Source organism: Medicago sativa, chromosome 4 (genome assembly GCF_051527215.1).
Source record: "Medicago sativa cultivar Bolivia chromosome 4, Bolivia_mono, whole genome shotgun sequence".
NCBI lineage: Eukaryota > Viridiplantae > Streptophyta > Magnoliopsida > Fabales > Fabaceae > Medicago > Medicago sativa.
Genome location: NC_140752.1, coordinates 39495100 through 39515979, shown reverse-complemented (window position 1 = coordinate 39515979; position 20880 = coordinate 39495100). Strand labels below are relative to the sequence as shown.

Genomic DNA, 20880 nt, shown 5'->3' with positions numbered 1-20880 from the left:
TGACCCGCCGTGAGAATACTACATAGTAAGTTATGCAATTGTCATAAGATATTCTCACAATGATAATAGTGTATATCGCTCTTAGACCTGAAACCACTATGATCCCTAGATGTGGACTCAAGTGCTTTGTTGCCATTCTAACGTTGTCTGTAAAAGGATAACCATAACGTTGGTTGATGGGTACTTGATGAAGCATGCTGAGGGACATGAGTGTCCTAGATGGGATTTGTCCCTCCTCATAAACAGGAGATATATCTTTAGGCCTCTTGATGAAATATGACTGTAAAACTGCATGGCCATGCCGAACTAAGTCAATATAAAATATTGGACTTATTCGTTATTCAGTATATTTTGGAATCAAGAAATATAAACATTGATCTATACAAGGGTGACAATATCTATGCCTTGGGATCAATAAAGATATCGAGACAAAGGAGTAATTGTACACATTAGTATCATCATGGAAAGGTTTCGTCAGATCACTTGACATTCTTGTCACTTGGGTAGCAATGATGTGTTGCTAGATACCGCTCATTGTTTATAGTATTAAATATTAGATTTAATATTATTGCCAACGTGACTAGAACCTATAGGGTCACACACAAAGAACAGTCAAAAGAGAAATATATAAGTATGACTTACATAAAGGGGTGCGTTTAGTAAATGACGCTAATTAGTTAGCAAAACTACTAAACTCGTTGTTGGGCTTAATGAAGCCCAATAGTGACTTCTGACTTGCAGAGCACACTAGAAGTTCTATAAATAGAACCCTAGTGCTGAAGTTTTTGGTTACACATTTTTTTGAAGCAACCCTCTTCTCTGCACTTCTGATTCCTTGGCTAGCACCGAGTATTGGAGGAGCACTGTTCGTGTGGACTTGCTAGAGGCTTTGCTGCTTGCTGCTTGCTTGGCTGTGATCGAGATTCCAATTTCCAGTTTTCAGCTTTCAGATTTCACACTTCGAGGTAACAATCGAATCACTGATTCATGTTTGAATTTCGTAATGATCCAAGGAAAGAAAATCGAAATTATTCCGCTGCTTCTACTCCCTTCTGTTGTATTCGATTTTCCTTCAGTGGTATCAGAGCCAATTACGAAACCTTGAATCAGATTGTTTTGTTACCGCTTTATGTTTTAATTTGATTAAACATATTGAACGAAATTAAATAATAAAGAGAATTAAAAATTGGCATCGTATTATATTATGTTTTCTGTGCATGGCTTTTCGATTTGATTCGATGTTTCAGAAACCGTTTCTGGTGAAACATCGACGTTTCGATTATACATATCGACAGGATCATAATTGATCGATCATAAAACGCAGTTAATAATAATATCAATCACGTCTATGTGCATGGCTTTTCGATTTGCTTTGATGTTTCAGAAACCGTTTCTGGTGAAACATCAAACCTTTCGATTATACATATCGACAGAAGCATGATTGGTAAATTTTGTATAACAACAGTGTATGTGATATACTGGATTTGATCATAGTTTAAATAAGTCAGATGATATTTGTTTATATTAATTGATCTGATGTATGGAGCTTCGTAACCGATTCTATGTACTCTGGTGAAGCATCCTAGACTCGATCATGATATATGAATAAACAATCAGAGTACTTGTTTAATAAGATCAGATTGTTATGCGGGATTAGGGTAATCAGAAACGTGTCAAGTGTTGATGCGAAATACGCAATCTAGAATATTTTGGAACACAATCTGAGATATTTTGGTATGCAATCTAATATATTTTAGTACTTGATCTGAAATATATTTTGGTACATAATATAATATATTTTGGTACTCAATAAAATATATTTTGGTACATAATATGAGATATTTTTGTACTTAATATAATATATTTTTGTACTCAATATAATATATTTTGGTACTCAATTAAACACCCAGCTAATCTGCGTAGTGTGATCATATGTCAAATTTTAATTTAATTTATTTTAATTATAAGACCTTAATAATAATAAAAGTGTGTTTGTTATTATTATGTGTGTGAATGATTATGGCCTTAGTCCTTTTTATTTTATTTTGTTTGGATTTTGAAATACGGCCTGCGTGTCGTGCCTCTCTCATATTCTATTTGTACATTCTCTTCTCATCCACTCCCTCGTATGTAAAACGAGTTTCTTATTATGTAATGTAAATAGAATACAAGTAGGTAATAGGGCTGAAGGCGTTAGGATAGTCCTGGAGGTCCAGCTTGGAGAAGCAAGGTCGTTTCTAGGATTAGTTTAGATTCTCTCATTGGCTTGAGAGAGTCATAACGTTAGGAGGCCATAATCATGTCACTTTTATTATTGTATAATTGTTATGCATGTTATGATTGGAGTGCGAATATATGTGATATATAAGCCGTGGTGAGGTGAGATCAAATTTAATAAAAATCCTTCAATTCAAAATATTAAGTTCAATGCTTTCCAAAAGTTTAACACCCTTCAAGACTAATATCGAATATGTGGGTTTTGCCTCCGTGAAGCGCATATTTTATACTAGTAAGTTGCGGTGCGGTAATCCAATTTACCCAAGTGTTATTCTTTTGGGTCTAACTTAACTAAATTAATTTTAATAAGATTAGAATAAATTTAGAAGCTATAATTGGGTAATGTCTATATGATAGATTTGAATAAAGAGTTATTCACCTAATTGATTTGAAAGTTGTATATGATACAATTGGAAATATTCCTACCTAAATAGCTGAGTTTTAAGTACAGCCCCCGTTGACTTAAAGCAAGGTGAAATAAGGATTTCAATCCACTAGAAAATCTTCCAACGGGATTTTCCGAGTCAAATGTTTGAAGGTCATTTGATTTGAGTAAAATAGTGGGAGCGTATTTAATTAAAGGCCAAATTAAATATGTTATTTTCATGATACTTATTTTGTATATTTTAAAATTGTAGATGGCCAATAACGCTTCAAACAACATTTTGCGATCACTCATTGAAAAGGAAAAATTGACTGAAACAAATTTTATTGACTGGTACCGTAACATGAGGATTGTCCTCACCCACGAGAAAAAGCTGTATGTGCTTGATGGACCCGTTCCTGAGGCACCACCTGCTGGAGCTCCTGCGGCTCAAAGAAATGCTCATACCAAGCATCTCAATGATTCCGTAGAAGTCTCTTGCATCATGCTAGCCACCATGACTCCCGAGCTGCAAAAACAGCATGAAGGGATGGCTGCGTTCGATATGATCGGACATCTAAGGACTCTTTATGAAGAGCAGGCTAGGCATGAAAGGTTTGATGTCTCTAAGGCCCTTTTCTCTACCAAGCTGTCAGAAGGAAGTCCCGTAGGACCTCATGTGCTCAAAATGATTGGGTACTCTGAGAACCTAGCTCGATTGGGATTTGTCCTTGAGCAGGAACTTGTTGTTGATCTTATCTTGCAATCGTTGCCTGAAAGCTTCAGCAGTTTTGTCCAGAACTTTCTCATGAATGACATGGACAAAACACTTCCACAGCTTGCAGCTATGTTGAGAACTGCTGAGAAAAATATGAAGGGAAAGGGAAAGGCTGCTGCCGTTTTAATGGTTAATAATGGCAAGTCCAAAAAGCACCATAAGAAGCCTAATAAGTCTAAGGGAAATGGCAAAGGCAAATCTGTTGCCAAGCCATCAACCAAAGCTTTGAAGCCTACTGGAGGCGTGGCTAAGGAAGGCAAGTGCTTCTACTGCAACAAGCAGGGGCATTGGAAGCGTAACTGCCCAAAGTATCTGGAAGACAAGAAGAATGGAAATGTTCCTACTACTTCTGCAGGTATTTTTGTTATAGAAATTAGTGTCTACTTCTACATCTTGGGTATTAGATACTGGATGTGGTTCTCATATTTGTACTGATGTGCAGGGCCTGAGAACGAGTAGAGCATTGGCAAAAGGCGAGGTCGATCTTAGAGTTGGCAATGGAGCAAAAGTTGCTGCTTTAGCTGTTGGAACTTATGTATTGACCTTACCTAGTGGTCTTTTAATTAATTTAGAAAACTGCTATTATGTACCTGCCATTAGCAGGAATATTATTTCAATTTCTTGTTTGGACAAGGCTGGTTTTTATTTTACAATAAAGGACAAATGTTGTTCCGTTTATTTGGATAATATTCTTTATGCTAATGCAATTTTGATTAATGGACTTTATATCCTAGATCTTGATATGCCTATCTATAACATTAATGCTAAGAGGATGAAACCAAATGAGTTAAATCCGACTTACCTTTGGCATTGTCGTTTAGGCCATATAAATGAGAATCGCATTTCTAAACTCCATAAAGATGGAATTTTGGACTCTTTTGATTTTGAATCATATGAAACATGTCGATCTTGTTTGTTAGGGAAAATGACAAAGGCTCCATTTACCGGTCAAGGTGAAAGGGCTAGTGATCTTTTAGGTCTCATACATACTGATGTGTGTGGACCCCTAAACATAACTGCTAGAGGAGGTTTTCACTACTTCATCACATTCACTGATGACTTTAGTAGATTTGGATATGTGTATCTAATGAAACATAAATCTGAATCATTTACTTTATTTAAGGAATTTCAAAATGAAGTAGAAAACCAACTAGGCAAGAAAATCAAAATGCTTCGATCTGATCGAGGTGGAGAGTATTTGAGCTTAGAGTTTGACAATCATCTAAAAGAATGCGGGATCTTGTCCCAACTCACACCTCCTGGAACTCCACAATGGAATGGTGTTTCCGAAAGGAGAAATCGGACCTTGTTAGACATGGTCCGATCAATGATGAGTCATGCTGAACTTCCAAACTCCTTATGGGGATACGCCTTATTAACTGCAGCTTATACACTTAACCGAGTTCCATCCAAAGCGGTAGAAAAGACACCATATGAGATATGGAATGATCGAAAACCCAATGTGGGACATTTAAAGATTTGGGGTTGTGAAGCTTATATAAAACGACTTATGTCTACTAAGCTTGAACAAAGATCTGATAAATGTTTCTTTGTGGGATATCCTAAAGAAACTAGAGGATACTACTTTTACAAACCTTCTGAGGGAACAATTGTTGTTGCCAGAAATGGAGTCTTTCTTGAAAAGGATTTTGTCTCCAAAAGAATCAGTGGGAGCAAAGTAGATCTTGAAGAAGTTCAAGACCCACAAAGTGAAGACATACCGATGGAGGAACAGGAACAGGATACACAAACTGTTGTGACAGAAATTCCTATTCCAGTAACACAAGAACCACGTAGGTCTAGCAGGATACGTCAAGAACCCGAGAGATATGGGTATCTCATATCAAAAGAGGGTGATGTATTGCTCATGGACCAAGATGAGCCTGTGACTTACACAGATGCCATTACTGGTCCTGAATCTGAGAAGTGGCTTAAAGCCATGAAATCTGAAATGGATTCCATGTACACAAATCAAGTTTGGAACTTGATTGAAGCACCTGAAGGAATTAATCCTATAGGATGCAAGTGGGTTTTCAAAAGGAAAATCGACATGGATGGAAAGGTTAATACCTACAAAGCACGATTGGTTGCTAAAGGTTTCAAACAAATTCATGGTGTAGACTTTGATGAAACCTTTTCACCAGTTGCAATGATTAAATCCATTCGGATCTTACTTGCTATCGCTGCATACCATGATTATGAAATCTGGCAAATGGATGTCAAGACTGCTTTCCTTAATGGAAATCTTCTTGAGGATGTGTACATGACACAACCTGAAGGATTTGGTGATCCTAAAGCACCCAAGAAAGTATGCAAATTACAACGATCAATCTACGGATTGAAGCAAGCTTCCAGAAGTTGGAATCTTCATTTTGATGAAACTGTACAACAATATGGATTCATTAAAAATGAAGATGAGCCTTGTGTTTACAAGAAGGTTAGTGGGATCATAGTCTCATTTCTGGTTTTATATGTGGATGACATATTGTTAATCGGAAATGACATCCCTACATTACAAGGAATCAAAACTTGGTTAGGGAAATGCTTTTCTATGAAAGACTTAGGTGAAGCCTCCTATATATTAGGAATCAGGATCTATAGAGATAGATCACAGAGATTGCTTGGCTTAAGTCAGGGTACATATATAGATAAAGTCCTGAGACGTTTCAATATGCATGATTCCAAGAAAGGATTCATCCCTATGTCGTCAGGTATAAATCTATCAAAGACTCAATCCCCTTCGACTAACGAAGAAAGGGATCGAATGCGTGATATTCCATATGCTTCAGCAATTGGGTCTATCATGTATGCTATGTTATGTACTCGACCAGATGTCTCGTATGCTTTGAGTGCTACGAGCAGATACCAGTCTAATCCTGGCAATGATCATTGGATTGCTGTCAAGAATATCCTTAAGTACTTGAGAAGAACTAAGGATACTTTCTTGATCTATGGAGGTCAAGAAGAGCTCTCTGTAATTGGTTACACTGATGCTAGTTTTCAGACAGATCATGATGACTTTAAATCGCAATCTGGATATGTGTTTTGCTTAAATGGCGGTGCTGTGAGCTGGAAGAGTTCAAAGCAAGAAACAGTCGCTGATTCTACAACAGAAGCCGAGTATATTGCTGCATCTAATGCCGCAAAGGAAGCTGTTTGGATTAAGAAATTCATTTCTGATCTTGGAATAGTTCCAAGTATTATGGATCCCATTGAATTACTATGTGATAACAATGGAGCAATCGCACAAGCCAAAGAACCTAGATCTCACCAGAAATCCAAACACATACAAAGGCGCTATCATCTTATTCGAGAGATTATCGAAAGAGGAGATGTTAAAATATGCAAAGTACCAACATTAGAGAATGTTGCTGATCCACTTACTAAAGCTCTTGCCCAGCAGAAGCATGATGGTCATACTAGATCTATGGGTATTAGGTTTATGCCTGATTGGCTCTAGTGCTAGTGGGAGATTGTTGGTGTAAGCCCTAGAGGCCAATAATTTATGTTAAACTTATCTTATGTATCATGACTTTTATTATTGAATAATATATGGCACTCTTTATTATATTTATGTAATGTTAATAAAGTCCTTAGAATAGATAGTTCGTGTAATAATATAATTAAGTGTGACTTAATCATGAGATTACATTATCATAAAGAACGCTATTCTTAAAATGCATCCGTAGTCAAAGCTTTAATATGAATAAAGGATAATAATAAAGCATCGAGACTATTATGTATGTAGACTGATGACCGCATCTCATGGGTCATAGATATGAGATATTAAGTCTATACATAGGTATAAGTATTAGGAGTAATATTTATACTGGATTGACCCGCCGTGAGAATACTACATAGTAAGTTATGCAATTGTCATAAGATATTCTCACAATGATAATAGTGTATATCGCTCTTAGACCTGAAACCACTATGATCCCTAGATGTGGACTCAAGTGCTTTGTTGCCATTCTAACGTTGTCTGTAAAAGGATAACCATAACGTTGGTTGATGGGTACTTGATGAAGCATGCTGAGGGACATGAGTGTCCTAGATGGGATTTGTCCCTCCTCATAAACAGGAGATATATCTTTAGGCCTCTTGATGAAATATGACTGTAAAACTGCATGGTCATGCCGAACTAAGTCAATATAAAATATTGGACTTATTCGTTATTCAGTATATTTTGGAATCAAGAAATATAAACATTGATCTATACAAGGGTGACAATATCTATGCCTTGGGATCAATAAAGATATCGAGACAAAGGAGTAATTGTACACATTAGTATCATCATGGAAAGGTTTCGTCAGATCACTTGACATTCTTGTCACTTGGGTAGCAATGATGTGTTGCTAGATACCGCTCATTGTTTATAGTATTAAATATTAGATTTAATATTATTGCCAACGTGACTAGAACCTATAGGGTCACACACAAAGAACAGTCAAAAGAGAAATATATAAGTATGACTTACATAAAGGGGTGCGTTTAGTAAATGACGCTAATTAGTTAGCAAAACTACTAAACTCGTTGTTGGGCTTAATGAAGCCCAATAGTGACTTCTGACTTGCAGAGCACACTAGAAGTTCTATAAATAGAACCCTAGTGCTGAAGTTTTTGGTTACACATTTTTTTGAAGCAACCCTCTTCTCTGCACTTCTGATTCCTTGGCTAGCACCGAGTATTGGAGGAGCACTGTTCGTGTGGACTTGCTAGAGGCTTTGCTGCTTGCTGCTTGCTTGGCTGTGATCGAGATTCCAATTTCCAGTTTTCAGCTTTCAGATTTCACACTTCGAGGTAACAATCGAATCACTGATTCATGTTTGAATTTCGTAATGATCCAAGGAAAGAAAATCGAAATTATTCCGCTGCTTCTACTCCCTTCTGTTGTATTCGATTTTCCTTCACAATTATCAAACCCTCCACTTTCATTTCCACAGTTTGATAATGGTTAATTCATGTTAAAACGGTGAATCTAGATTAGAAATTACGGTTACGTGAAATTAGGGTTAAAGCTTGGTTCGATTAGGATTATGTCATTAGACTTATCCAACATTCCCAAGACAAGAGAAGTCTACTCACTCATGTTCATCATAGACATTGGGGAGAAGAGAGAAAACATAAAATAAATTACAAGAAAGTAAAGAAATAAAAAGGTGAACTTTATTAAGAAAACAATTGTCACTATTGAATTCCAAGAAATAAAGATGAATATTTGTGATGGAGAGCTACTCTATTTATAGCTTACAATCGACTTAAAATCTAAGCAATTACAAGGGCTTTTCGGTAAAACTAAAACAGAGTAGCTTGGGCCCGAAGAAAAAGCAGCAAAAGGCATCCTGGAGGGTGGCACGGCCGTGCCACATGTTGGCACGGGCCGTGCCAAGCTTCTGACTCTGGGGGAATATATTTTGTTCCCGAATCTTTCGTATTTTCGCTCCGAATCAGCTCCAGACTCCTTCCATCCAATATTCGTTCCTGAAATATAAAAATAGGCAATTGAAGTAAAATAGCTCAAAAAGGAAACAATATTTAAATAAAATAAATTCAAATCTAAATAAAACGAAACTAAATAACATATAAAAATAGACTAAATAATGACTCATCACACACCATCCGGTGTCAACTCACTAACCAAACTCAAGTCTCGAAACTGCTCAATCAATTCCAACTCTTTCACCATCAAAGCAGACAAATGCAACGACTTCCTACTCAAAGCATCAGCAACAACATTCGCTTTTCCAGGGTGATAACTTAACTGAAAATCGAAATCCTTAAGATACTCCAACCATCTTCTTTGCCTCATATTCAACTCCTTCTGGTCAAACAAGTACTTCAAACTCTTATGGTCACTGAACACTTCAAACTTAGAACCATACAGATAATGCCTCCAAATCTTCAATACATACACAACGGCCGTCAATTCCAAGTCATGAGTTGGATAGTTCTTCTCATGCACTTTCAACTGCCTCGAAGCATAAGCCACAACCTGACGATTCTGCATAAGCACACAACCAACACCCATCTTAGAAGTATCACAATACACAACAAACGATTCCTTCGGATTTGGAAAAATCAACACTGGAGCTGAAGTCAACCTCTTATTCAACTCTTGGAAACTCTTCTCACACTTAGCATCCCAAACATAAGCTTGTCCTTTCCAAGTCAATTGTGTCAATGGCAACGCCAACTTAGAGAATCCCTCAATGAACCTCTGATAGTAACCTGCCAAACCAATAAAGCTTCTAACTTCGAAAACAGACTTAGGTGATTCCCACTGCAACACTGCATCAACTTTTGACGGATCCACGACAATACCACCTTTAGAAATCACATAACCAAGGAAACTCACTTCACGCAACCAAAACGCACACTTCGACAACTTAGCAAACAACTTCTTCTCCTTCAAAACTCCCAACACAATCCTCAGATGCTCCACATGTTATTCTTCCGACTTCGAATACACCAAAATATCATCTATAAACACCACCACAAAACGGTCCAGAAAAGGATGAAATATTCTATTCATATATTCCATGAAGACACCTAGCGCATTAGACACTCCAAATGGCATCACAGAATACTCATAGTGTCAATACCTCGTTCGGAACGCAGTTTTGGATATATCTTCTGCCTTTACTCTAATCTGATGATATCATGATCTCAAATCAATCTTGCTTAACACTTCCGCACCAACTAGCTGATCCATCAAATCATCAATCCTCGGAAGCGGAGACCGATTCTTAATCGTCACCTTATTCAACTACCGGTAATCCACACACAACCTGTAACACCCTATTTCTAATAAGCGGTAAAACGCGCGAATATACAAACATATTCTAGAAATAGATGCTACGTCTTCGAATCAAACCACATAAATACATGCATAAAGATCATGTTACACAACATAGCAGCGGACATACATATAATTCATAAAACATCTCCACATCTCAATAAAATACAATTGTATTCTCCAAATCTCAAATAACAAATAACATCTCAACTCCAAAATACATGGTCCAAAAATAAAAACCAACATGCAAGAACTATCCTAGATCAGAGCCCTAATCTAGACACTTGCATGAAAAAGAGGAACTCCACTCCTCGGCATCAACAAGCAAACAACTAAGCATCCTGCACGCCGTCTACCCGTCCATATAGAAAGGTAGGCGGTCCACCACAGACCACTGAGGGTTAGCATTACATCATCATAATCCACGAAAAACATTTATCATGAACATTGGAAATGAAAGAATATATTCAAGAATAACAATCCATACATATATTCATAAGTAATCACAACACATGCATATTATCATTCCAAGTTCATCTCCACAAGTGTATCATACACGTATCACATATACATAACCCTCCCTCCTAGAATACTAGCATCACATGATTATTATCATCCCCCATCACTTACATTTCAAGCTATCACATTATTATCATAGCATAACATGCATATTCAACCTCTAATCAAGTCATCAACAAAAGCTCCTCATTTATCAACATCAATCAATGATCACATCACTTACCTCATTACTCAATTCAGCATGCTTAATTCAACAAGTACAATTCATCATTTCAAGTTACGAGCAATCAATCATCATCATCAAAGAAATCACTACATCTTATGTATACACATATACAATTCTCACCTCATCATTATCATCCAATCAATTATCATCAAATAGATTCACAAGTGTATAAGTACAAACAAATAAGACATGCAATTAGAGCATAAATCAATTATTCACAACCATCCACAAAATCCACCAATGTACTTATACATCAATCCACACAATCACAAGATTCACCAAATTTCACCAACACACAATTCACCAAGTCATATATTCAATTATGACACAACTCATCAACTATTCAAATGCATATGATGCTCTAGACTCTTCTCTAGATGCATGTGGTACCAAACTCCTCCAAGGTCGTCACCTTATGATGCAACAAAAACATCATTATCAACGGCTATAATCAACGGCAATATGGATACAAGTATCCGGTCAACGACAATATGGATATAACATCCGACACGACATATGATGCATGAACATATGACTCATTTCACCATGCATATGTTCACAACAATTCAACGGCTATAATCAACGGCTATAAATCAACGGCTATCATCAACATTCAACTATATCATATAGTTTAACAACTTCATAAAATTCCAAATAAAAGAACAATTACAACATATGATCACAAACATCATATTAATCACCTAACAACCATTCATACATCATCTCATAATCATATCAATCTAATCATAGAGGGTTCATAAGCAATTGGCCTTCAATGATCATTTTCAATCAAGTTCGTCTCAAAAATCACAATATTGAAAATAATTGAGCACCTAAGCCAAAACCAAGTAAACAAGTTCAATTGCCTATGCCATGTATTCTCATAAGTCACATATACGTGCAATAGAGATTACATAAGCAATTCATCGGCCAAACACAACGAAATTATACGATTCACTAAGTTCGTCTCTTAATTAATTCATTTCAATGCCAAGCAACATAAGAACTCAATAGACCCCTTTTAAACAAAGTTATTTCCTTCATAAAACACCCCTAGATGGTTAGGATAAAGCCCCTACACTATGGAACAAGTTTGGAAGCAATTGGATTGAAGAAAAATGTATTTTTAGGGTTCCTTGTCAAACAGGATCGTGGCACGTGGGTCTCCCATCGTGGCACGATTTTTCCAGAGTCAAAAACACTAAAATTTCTGGGCAGAATCGTGGCACGTTGGTCCCGCATCGTGGCACGTTCTTAGTTTGACAGACAGCATCAGATTTTTAACCTTCACGTTTTCGAGCATAAAAATCAAACCGTTAATCCGTTTTCGACGCCGTTTTCGCCTACATTCTCCTAACACTTAGCTCTATCATAATGTACAGAAAAATTCAAGTTTCAAGCATCCCAAAATCATTTACCAAAACCTCACATCATACTCATTTTTCAAAACGGTTAACACTCGAATTTTCACACGAAAATCCCGTTTTCTCCCAAACGACTCGACTAACAAAATCGCAACATGAAAACAGAAATTCTACCAAGTTCAATTCATCCATCAACATCAAAAACTCAGCCAACAACTTCATATATCAAAATTTCATTTTGGTCCTTCACATGAACAACTTAACACAACTTCACAAATTTGAACCACAACAACAAATCTCATCATAATTCTCCAATTCGTGATACCCAATGCATCAATTCATCAACAACACATCTAACAACAACAACAACAACATCTAATCATGAAATCATCCACAATTTAACAACCACAACTTCATTCTTCATCAATTTCACACAAAATCATATCATATTCATATATATCCATTTTGACATACAAATTCAACAGCAACAACACAATTATCATACAAATCATGTTCTCAAACATAACAACAACAATTATGCACGAATTTACATCAATTAAAACCAATTTATCAATTTCATGAAAATGGGTAAAAGAGAAAAGTTATGAAATTATGAGTGAAGCCTAACCCTCTTACCTTAATTCTCCACAATCAATAGCTATTGCCTCACTTTAGCTCCAACCCTTGATTCTCTAGCCTCTTCTAGCTCTCTCTAGTCCCTTCTCTTCAAAACCCTTTTTCTCCTCTTGAGCTTTTCTCTCTAACTCTCTCTAATTGTGAAATGAAATGAAAATGTTTGTAACCCTATCTCTTCACTAACACAAGTTTATAAAGGCTCACTTAATGGGCTTATCTCACAAACCTTAATGGGCCTAACCCATTTCTAATTCAACCTCAAAAATGTTACTACTCACTTACCGGTAAAATATAACACTAACGGTCACTTAACGGTAAATGAAATAATTACTACACTCTCCAACACTTAGTAAAATAAAACCCTCACTAAGCACTAAAAATAACCTTCGGCAAAAATTACAAAATTACCCCTGCCCTCAAAATGACCAAAATACCCCTAAGTCCAAAATGACTAAAATATCCTTCTAACACCGAATTCTACGAACCCCAACCAAAAATACACACAGAGGCAATTAATCACATAAGAGCACATATAACAAACACAAATAAATAATAAAATAAATCTAACGAAAATCGGGCTGTTACACAACCTCATGCTTCCATCCTTCTTCTTAACCAACAACACAGGAGCTCCCCGCGGTGAAACACTTGGCTTGATAAACTGCTTCTCAAGCAATTCTTCCAACTGCTTCTTCAATTCACCCAACTCTGATGCAGACATTCGATACGGCGCAATCGAGATAGGACTCATTCCTGGCACCAAATCAATTACAAACTCAACTTCCCTCTCCGGCGGTAACTCAGTAATGTCGTCCGAAAAAACTTCTGGAAACTCTTGCACTACCGGCAAATCACCAACTCCTTTCTCACTACTCTCCTTCAAGGAAGCAAACATCATGAATACACTAGCTTCGCCATCCAAAGACTTCTTCACTTGCTCCGCGGTTAAGAACTTCCCTCCTTCCTCAGCTACCAGCTTAGAAAACGTTATACTCTTGGTCAAACAATTAATGTTAACACCAAAAGATAACATCCAATCCATACCAAAAATCACGTCCATATGCTTCAACCGAAGACACACAAGATCCAACTCAAAATCAACATTACCAAAGCTAATAGGACACTTAGCACACACTAAAGAAGTAGTCACCGAACCACTAGCTGGGGTGTCGATAACCATCCCTCGAGACAATGGAGTCACAACCAAACCCCAAGGCTCAACATAATTAACCGCGATAAAAGAATGAGTAGCACCAGTATCAATAATTGCAATCAAAGGAGTAATATTGATAAAAACACATACCTCAGAATGAGTAGTACACTCAAACGCCTTGTGACCCGCTTTCCCACACTTGTAACATTTATCACCATTCTTGCAATCATTAGCAAAATGACCCAATGTGCCACACTTGAAGCACCTAACCTCAGCAACATTCAACTTAGAGCCTCCACCACCTTCTTTCTTCTTTCCTTTGTCCTTGCTATACAGTTTCCCAAATCTATGGACTTTTCCCTTCTTCTCATTCATCGCCTTATAGTGGTTCACCTTGACCTTTCCAGCTTCATCAAACATACGACACTTATGCACCAAAGTGTCAAAATTACGGATCTCCTGAATACACATATACTAGTAGATATTGGGCTTCAAACCACTCTCAAACTTCACACACTTGGAAACCATTGCATCCTCATCATTGATGCACAGACAAAACCTTGAAAGCTCTTCAAACTTTGCAGCATACTCAGCCACTGAATGGTTCTCCTGCTTCAAGTTCAAGAACTCCACTTCCTTCTTGGTTCTCAAATCCTCAGGAAAATACTTCCTCAAAAACTCAGTCTTGAACCTAGTCCAAGTCACAGCCTCTCCACTAGCCTCAAGCCTCCCCTTAGCATTGGTCCACCAATACTCAGCCTCTTCAGCAAGCATATAAGTAGCCATCCTGACCTTCTGATCCTCACTAGTCACCATAGCACGAAAGATCCTCTCCATGGCTTGCATCCATGTCTGAGCTCGATCCAGGTCATATCTACCTTGAACGTCGACGGACTGTTTCGTAAGAAACGATTAAGCGTCCGCTCCTCAGCTTCTCCAGGATCACGATGACCAACCGCCGCCTGCTCATTAGTCTGAGCCAACACCTGTTCCATTGCAATCAAAGCCTCTGTAATCGCTCCATCATCTCTACCACCGGCCATCTCACTTCTACACCAAAACCAAACCAACAAATAAGAACAACAACACAACAATACAAGTACCGAAGGTAATCCATTACCATTCGCGTACAAACAGGAAAATCAACAAATGCTAGTCCGGACAAGACCGACCACGGCTCTGATACCAACTTGTAACACCCTATTTCTATTAAAGCGCTAAAACACACGAATATAACAAATATTCAAGAAATAGACGCTACGTCTAACCAAATCCAAAGAAACAACATTCATATATATATAAAATCTCAACAGTCGCAGCGGAACAAATCATATACATCCAACATATACATGCCATGGTCAACACATCCTCAAAATAAAATCCACCAAGTCCCGACAAAAGGGCAAGTCTCAAATAAACAAAAACAGAATCCCAAAATGACATAAGGACACTACACCCTAATCAGAGCCTAAACCTACGACTCCGACCGATAACGGAGAAAGCTCCCGCTATCCAAGCACTCACCAGAAAGCAACTACTCCTGCACGGCGTCTACCCATCCATACAGACAGGTAGGCGGCAAAAACCACTGGGGGTAAGCTTTACATTAATCATAATCAACAATAATAAATTGACATAAAGAAATCAATTCAATTCTCAAATAGTTTGCATGAATAATTAACATCCATATATATACCTTCGTACAACTAATTCAAGTATCACAACATCACTCATCAAACACATTTCTCATCAACAAACATCATTCACATACCACAACAAGATGACATTTTATTATGCAATGCGCCTATACTCGACACATATATGCATGTGATACCAAATCTCCTCAAGGTCATCACCCATGATGCAACAAAAACATCATATGTAAGAGTACACCTCCTCTTACAATTCACCTATGTAAAAGTACACCTCCTTTTACATTTTAACATATGACTCAATATGATCATGATGCATGGACACACAACAACGACCCGATAATGCACAACTCCAACAACTACCAACGACAATGTAAAAGTACACCTCCAATTACATTGACTAGCTCAACAACATTTGCATTATCAAGTATTCATGTCCACACATTTAACAGCACAATTCAAATAAGAGTCATCATCATGGATCAACATACATCAACATCAACTCACAATTTATTTCAACATTTCCATATACTTCACATAATCCAAGTAAAATGGAACAACACAACAAGTTATGATATACATCATATCCAACCTGCAACAATCATCCACATACCTTCAATTAGTCATATAAAACCATTCACGAAAGATTTATGAAGTAATTGGCTCAAAGGAACCATTTTCAAACAAGTTCGTCTATCGTTATCCCATTTTCAAAATAATTGAGCTGTTGAACCAAAACCAAGTAAACAAGATCAAATTCCTCAACTAAGTATATCTCTAAGTCACATATATGTGCAGTAAAGCATATTATTACGTCTCACAGGCTAAATGCGAAAAAATCATGAAAATCACAAAGTTCGTCTCTCTTTATCACTTTTACAAGAAAAATCCATTTTCAAAGCAAAACAAGACAAGACTCGATGAAACCAATCACAACCATTTTTAGAAGTCATACAAATATTATACAACCTTAATCCCATTTCAATTTCCGGAGAAAAACGAGTTTCGGAAAAATCGATGTTTGGACCATTTTTCAAAAGTTAAGTGAATTCACCAAAATCAAGTCCAATTTGATTCGAATGATGTTCTAGTAAGATTAAGTGTATAAACAGAGATTAATTAAGTCAAAAGAAACGTTTTAGAAAGCCCGGATTGATCCCCAAGTGCACGAACAAGTTCCACTAAGCACTGGGCTTGCTCGCTTGGAGCTCGCTTAAGCGAAGCTTCATCTAACCAGAATCCAACTTTCGGGTTTTCACTATTTTTCGCCCCAAAATCCTAATTTTGATCATCCCACACCCCAAAACTCATTCCAAAAGATGTTTACATGTCAAATACACTTCAAAACACTTAAACATGCATAAGTTTTGAGATTAAAACATCAACACATTAAAATTCTTCAATTCACCAAACTTCCACAACTTTCAACAACAACAACAATTCTCATCACCAATTCACCATTTCACTGATACCCATTGCATCAATTCAACAACAACACATGTCAAGTGTAAGACCCGTAATTCAACTACAACTAAATATAGGGTTTGTATTTTGTTATGATGTTTTCTTTGTTAATAAATGACTTTACAAAATGTCTTGACGTTGTCGAAAAGTTATTTTGATCTCAAAACTATTATTTTGAATGGAAAACTGGTTGAGTAATTTTACTATGTGATATCTAGAATTGATTCACATATGTTATTTTCTACTCTGTGTGATTGAGTATGATGTTCATAATGTTTGTTAAGCATGAATATGTTTTTGTGACTTGTGTTATGTGATATCTCAAGATTTTGTTTTTCCTTAATCTTGAACATTTTTGTGAGTTTGGTGATTCGGGGTAGAATCAAATATGTTTTCGTCTGTAAATGAAATATTATTGGACCTTTGGAGTCATTAATATTCATTCAAGGAATTTACTTGTCATTGAGATGACGTTTTGGGAATTTAGGAATATTATACCTGAGAGTTGAAAACAAAAAAAGTTCCGATAAGAAAATATTAGAGAATGAATAGTGATTTTGGAGTAAGGAAGAAATTCTAAGATGTTTGAGACTGGTTAGAGGTTCATCAGAGTTAGGATAGAACTTTATCAGTTACGTGTGCCTTGAACCGCGAAAAACCGGGTTCGGTTTATTTCCAAAACCAAAACTCTATAAATAGATGGTCATACCACTTTTTTATAAAAAAAATCAAGACTTTCTCTCTCTTCTCTCTCTCATTTCCGAAACTTTGTTCTCCTCCACCGTTCCGAGGCTGTAACTTCTTCGTTCCTTGTCCCAATCGCGCAAACGAGATATCAAAACGAAGCCCTTGACGATTCCTATCTTCCCACGTGCGATTCACGGTCAATAGATGAGGTATTCCTCCCTGTTCTCCTCTTTTAAATCACGGTTTTGATGTTTGTAAGTGTAAGAGTGTCGAGTTTCGATTTTCTCGAATGATGTTATGTATTAATGTTGTTGGGTAAGTCTGTATGAGTATAGATCTGAAAGAAAATTTACGATCCGTTCATTTTAAAATTTTAGTGTTATTGGAAAAGTGTTGAAATGTAAATTTTATTTGATATTTATGCTTTAGACGAGGAAATGAGTTGATTCAACTGATTAGTTTTTGAAAAATGTTGTCTGGACGAAAAGACTGAACTGTTCAGGGGTATTTTCATCATTTTAATACTGTTGAAAAGTGAAATGAGTTGACCAATGGATTCGAGTCGTTGAGACAGTCGAAATGGACCTATGGTTCGCAACGTTCCGACGACGGATTAATTTATTATGATTTTCTGAAAATAATGTGTCTGTGCTGACGCTGGAAGTGACTGCAGACACTATCAGAGTTCGAATTTTTATGTTTGAACTGTTGAGTGGTGAAAATATTTTGTCTGTGAATTTGTGTTAGGTTGACTGAGCCAGAGGCTCTGGTATGCGATGTAAACACAAAGGAGACTCTGTCGAAAATTCGTCAGATTCATTTTGTCTTATTTTTGAGTGGTTTTGAAAAGAGGTTTCAAAACAGATAATATTTTGGGATTCATCTGAACATGAAAAGTATTTGTCAAATTGTTTGGAAATCTTTAAGGTCTCTCAGAAGACTTAGTGTATTTGAGAAAATATTTTCTTGGGTGATTTCACGGAAAAATACTATTTAAATTAGTTTCATCAAAGTATTTGGAAGTGTTTTAGAAACACTGTTATTTTGAGATTTGTCTTTAGAACAAAATGTTTTAAGCGGTTGAAATTTGGAAAGAAAAGTCTTTTTGGAAAGAGTTTCCTTTGATATACTTTTGTTAACCTTAGGTCATGAGATGACTTAAAAATAATTTAAAGGATTTTGAGACGAATGTCGTGTTGGAAAATGTTATTTAAGTTTTTCAAAATATCGAAGTTGATCGTATTTTTGAGCGTTGCTAAGATTTCACCTAGAATGGTTAGAAAGCTTTAGAGCCGATATTTAACTAAGTTATTGTATCTGTTAGGATACTTAGCTTGAGGGTTTAGAGACGTTCCTGATGTAGATGCTTACAAGTTGTAGAGTTGTACATTATAAGGAATGCTTTGCTCAGGTAAGGGGCACTTTCTTCAACATCATAGTTACTTAAATGCCTGGATGGTGTATGTGCTATTGTGTGTATTGTGAATATGATATGTTAAGTGAATGTGTTTGCCCAGTGTGGGATTTGTTTGCAATCAACTTGATTATGATATGTTGATGTGCGTTGCTTTCATATGATTTGTAAATAAATATATGAAATGTATGTTGATTTATGAAATGTTGTTTGATATGAATTGAAAGATAATATGTGAACTGCCAGTTGAGGCATGTTGGTATACCACATATGTTGAATGATGTGTAAGAGTTGCATTTGCACATATTGAGTGGACAATATATGCTCATGCATTTCATGGTACGTGTTAGTCTGTTGGGACACACGGATTTTATAGTACGCGTTAGTTAGTTGAGACGCGCGGGGTGTGGACTGTCGTGAAGGAACCCACCTTAAATCTATGATATTATTGAGTCTTGGTTGCTCGACCATTGTGGGGGGTTTACCTCAGATGTGTCAGAATGAGAGCCACATGATTGCTCGACCATTGTGGGGGGGTTTACCTCAGATGTGTCAATATGAGAATCATGAATTTCTTACCCTCTGCAGAGTGGATTATTCCGAAATCATTTGCATGTGATAGGCCAGTGGAGGTTGTATCACACATGTAGAGTCTGCATTTGCTAGGCTAATTGTGCATCATTATATCTTGTGTGAGGAATGTTTATGCTGATGCCATTTACCATGCTAGTATGTTATGCCTGCAGTATTTTTGTAATTATGTTGTTTTTAGATCGTGACCCTTTACATTAATCCGTGGATCGGGCTTTTCCCCATATCCTAATAGGGAGTGTGCTTTGCGGGAATAGCAAAGGCTTTGGAGGTGTAGCAGTTTGGCGGCTTGATGCCATTTGTGGGATCTTGCACCATGTCATCCCAGTTCAGAGTTAAGGATCAGCTTAGATGTTTTACTTGTGGTGTCTTATGTTTATGTATTTTTACTTCTTTTGTTTGGGCACCGTTGTAAATGATACTACCATGAGAAATGAATACTCGAACATTATTTTATGCTTTCGTAGTGCATGATTTGATATTAAAAGCTCATTGCCTAATATTGTTTTATAAAATGTGACATTTGATTCAGATTGTATTGTTGGTAATGCTTTCAAAATGTTTTACTTACTCTGATTTTAAATTAAAGACGATCCTGAATCCTTTAGTGCATGGCATTGAGTTGTTTTAAAAAGAAAAAAAAAATGCTCTCTAGTTTTGAAAATCGGGGCGTTACATTGTGGTATCAGAGCATGGTAGTAGATTTACTTCAAGGGCTGTGAGTCGGGTGTCCTAAGCTGATCATGAGTCGGGTTTAATGGTCAAAAGTGTTTGCTGTCCTTATGTGATATGTGTTTTGCTTTTGGTCAAGCATGATATGTTTATTTTGTTAACTGTTCTTTGATGTGGAGCAATGTGTCGTAACTCCTTAGTAGAAAGTGTAGCTAGAACTTAGAGCAGTAGTTGATTTTGGTTTATGAGTACATTTGATCTCCTTTAGTTGCAATGGTCCAGTGAGG

The 20880-nt window shown here is 36.7% G+C and overlaps 1 long non-coding RNA gene across 1 annotated transcript; it reads left to right on the top strand.

Moving 5' to 3' along the window:
• Positions 1-19235: 19235 nt before the first annotated feature.
• On the top strand, positions 19236-20377 carry LOC146929325 (uncharacterized). Its single transcript, XR_015008257.1, has 2 exons — positions 19236-19327; positions 20157-20377. It is a non-coding gene; the product is annotated as an uncharacterized LOC146929325 (long non-coding RNA).
• The last annotated feature ends 503 nt before the right edge of the window (positions 20378-20880 follow it).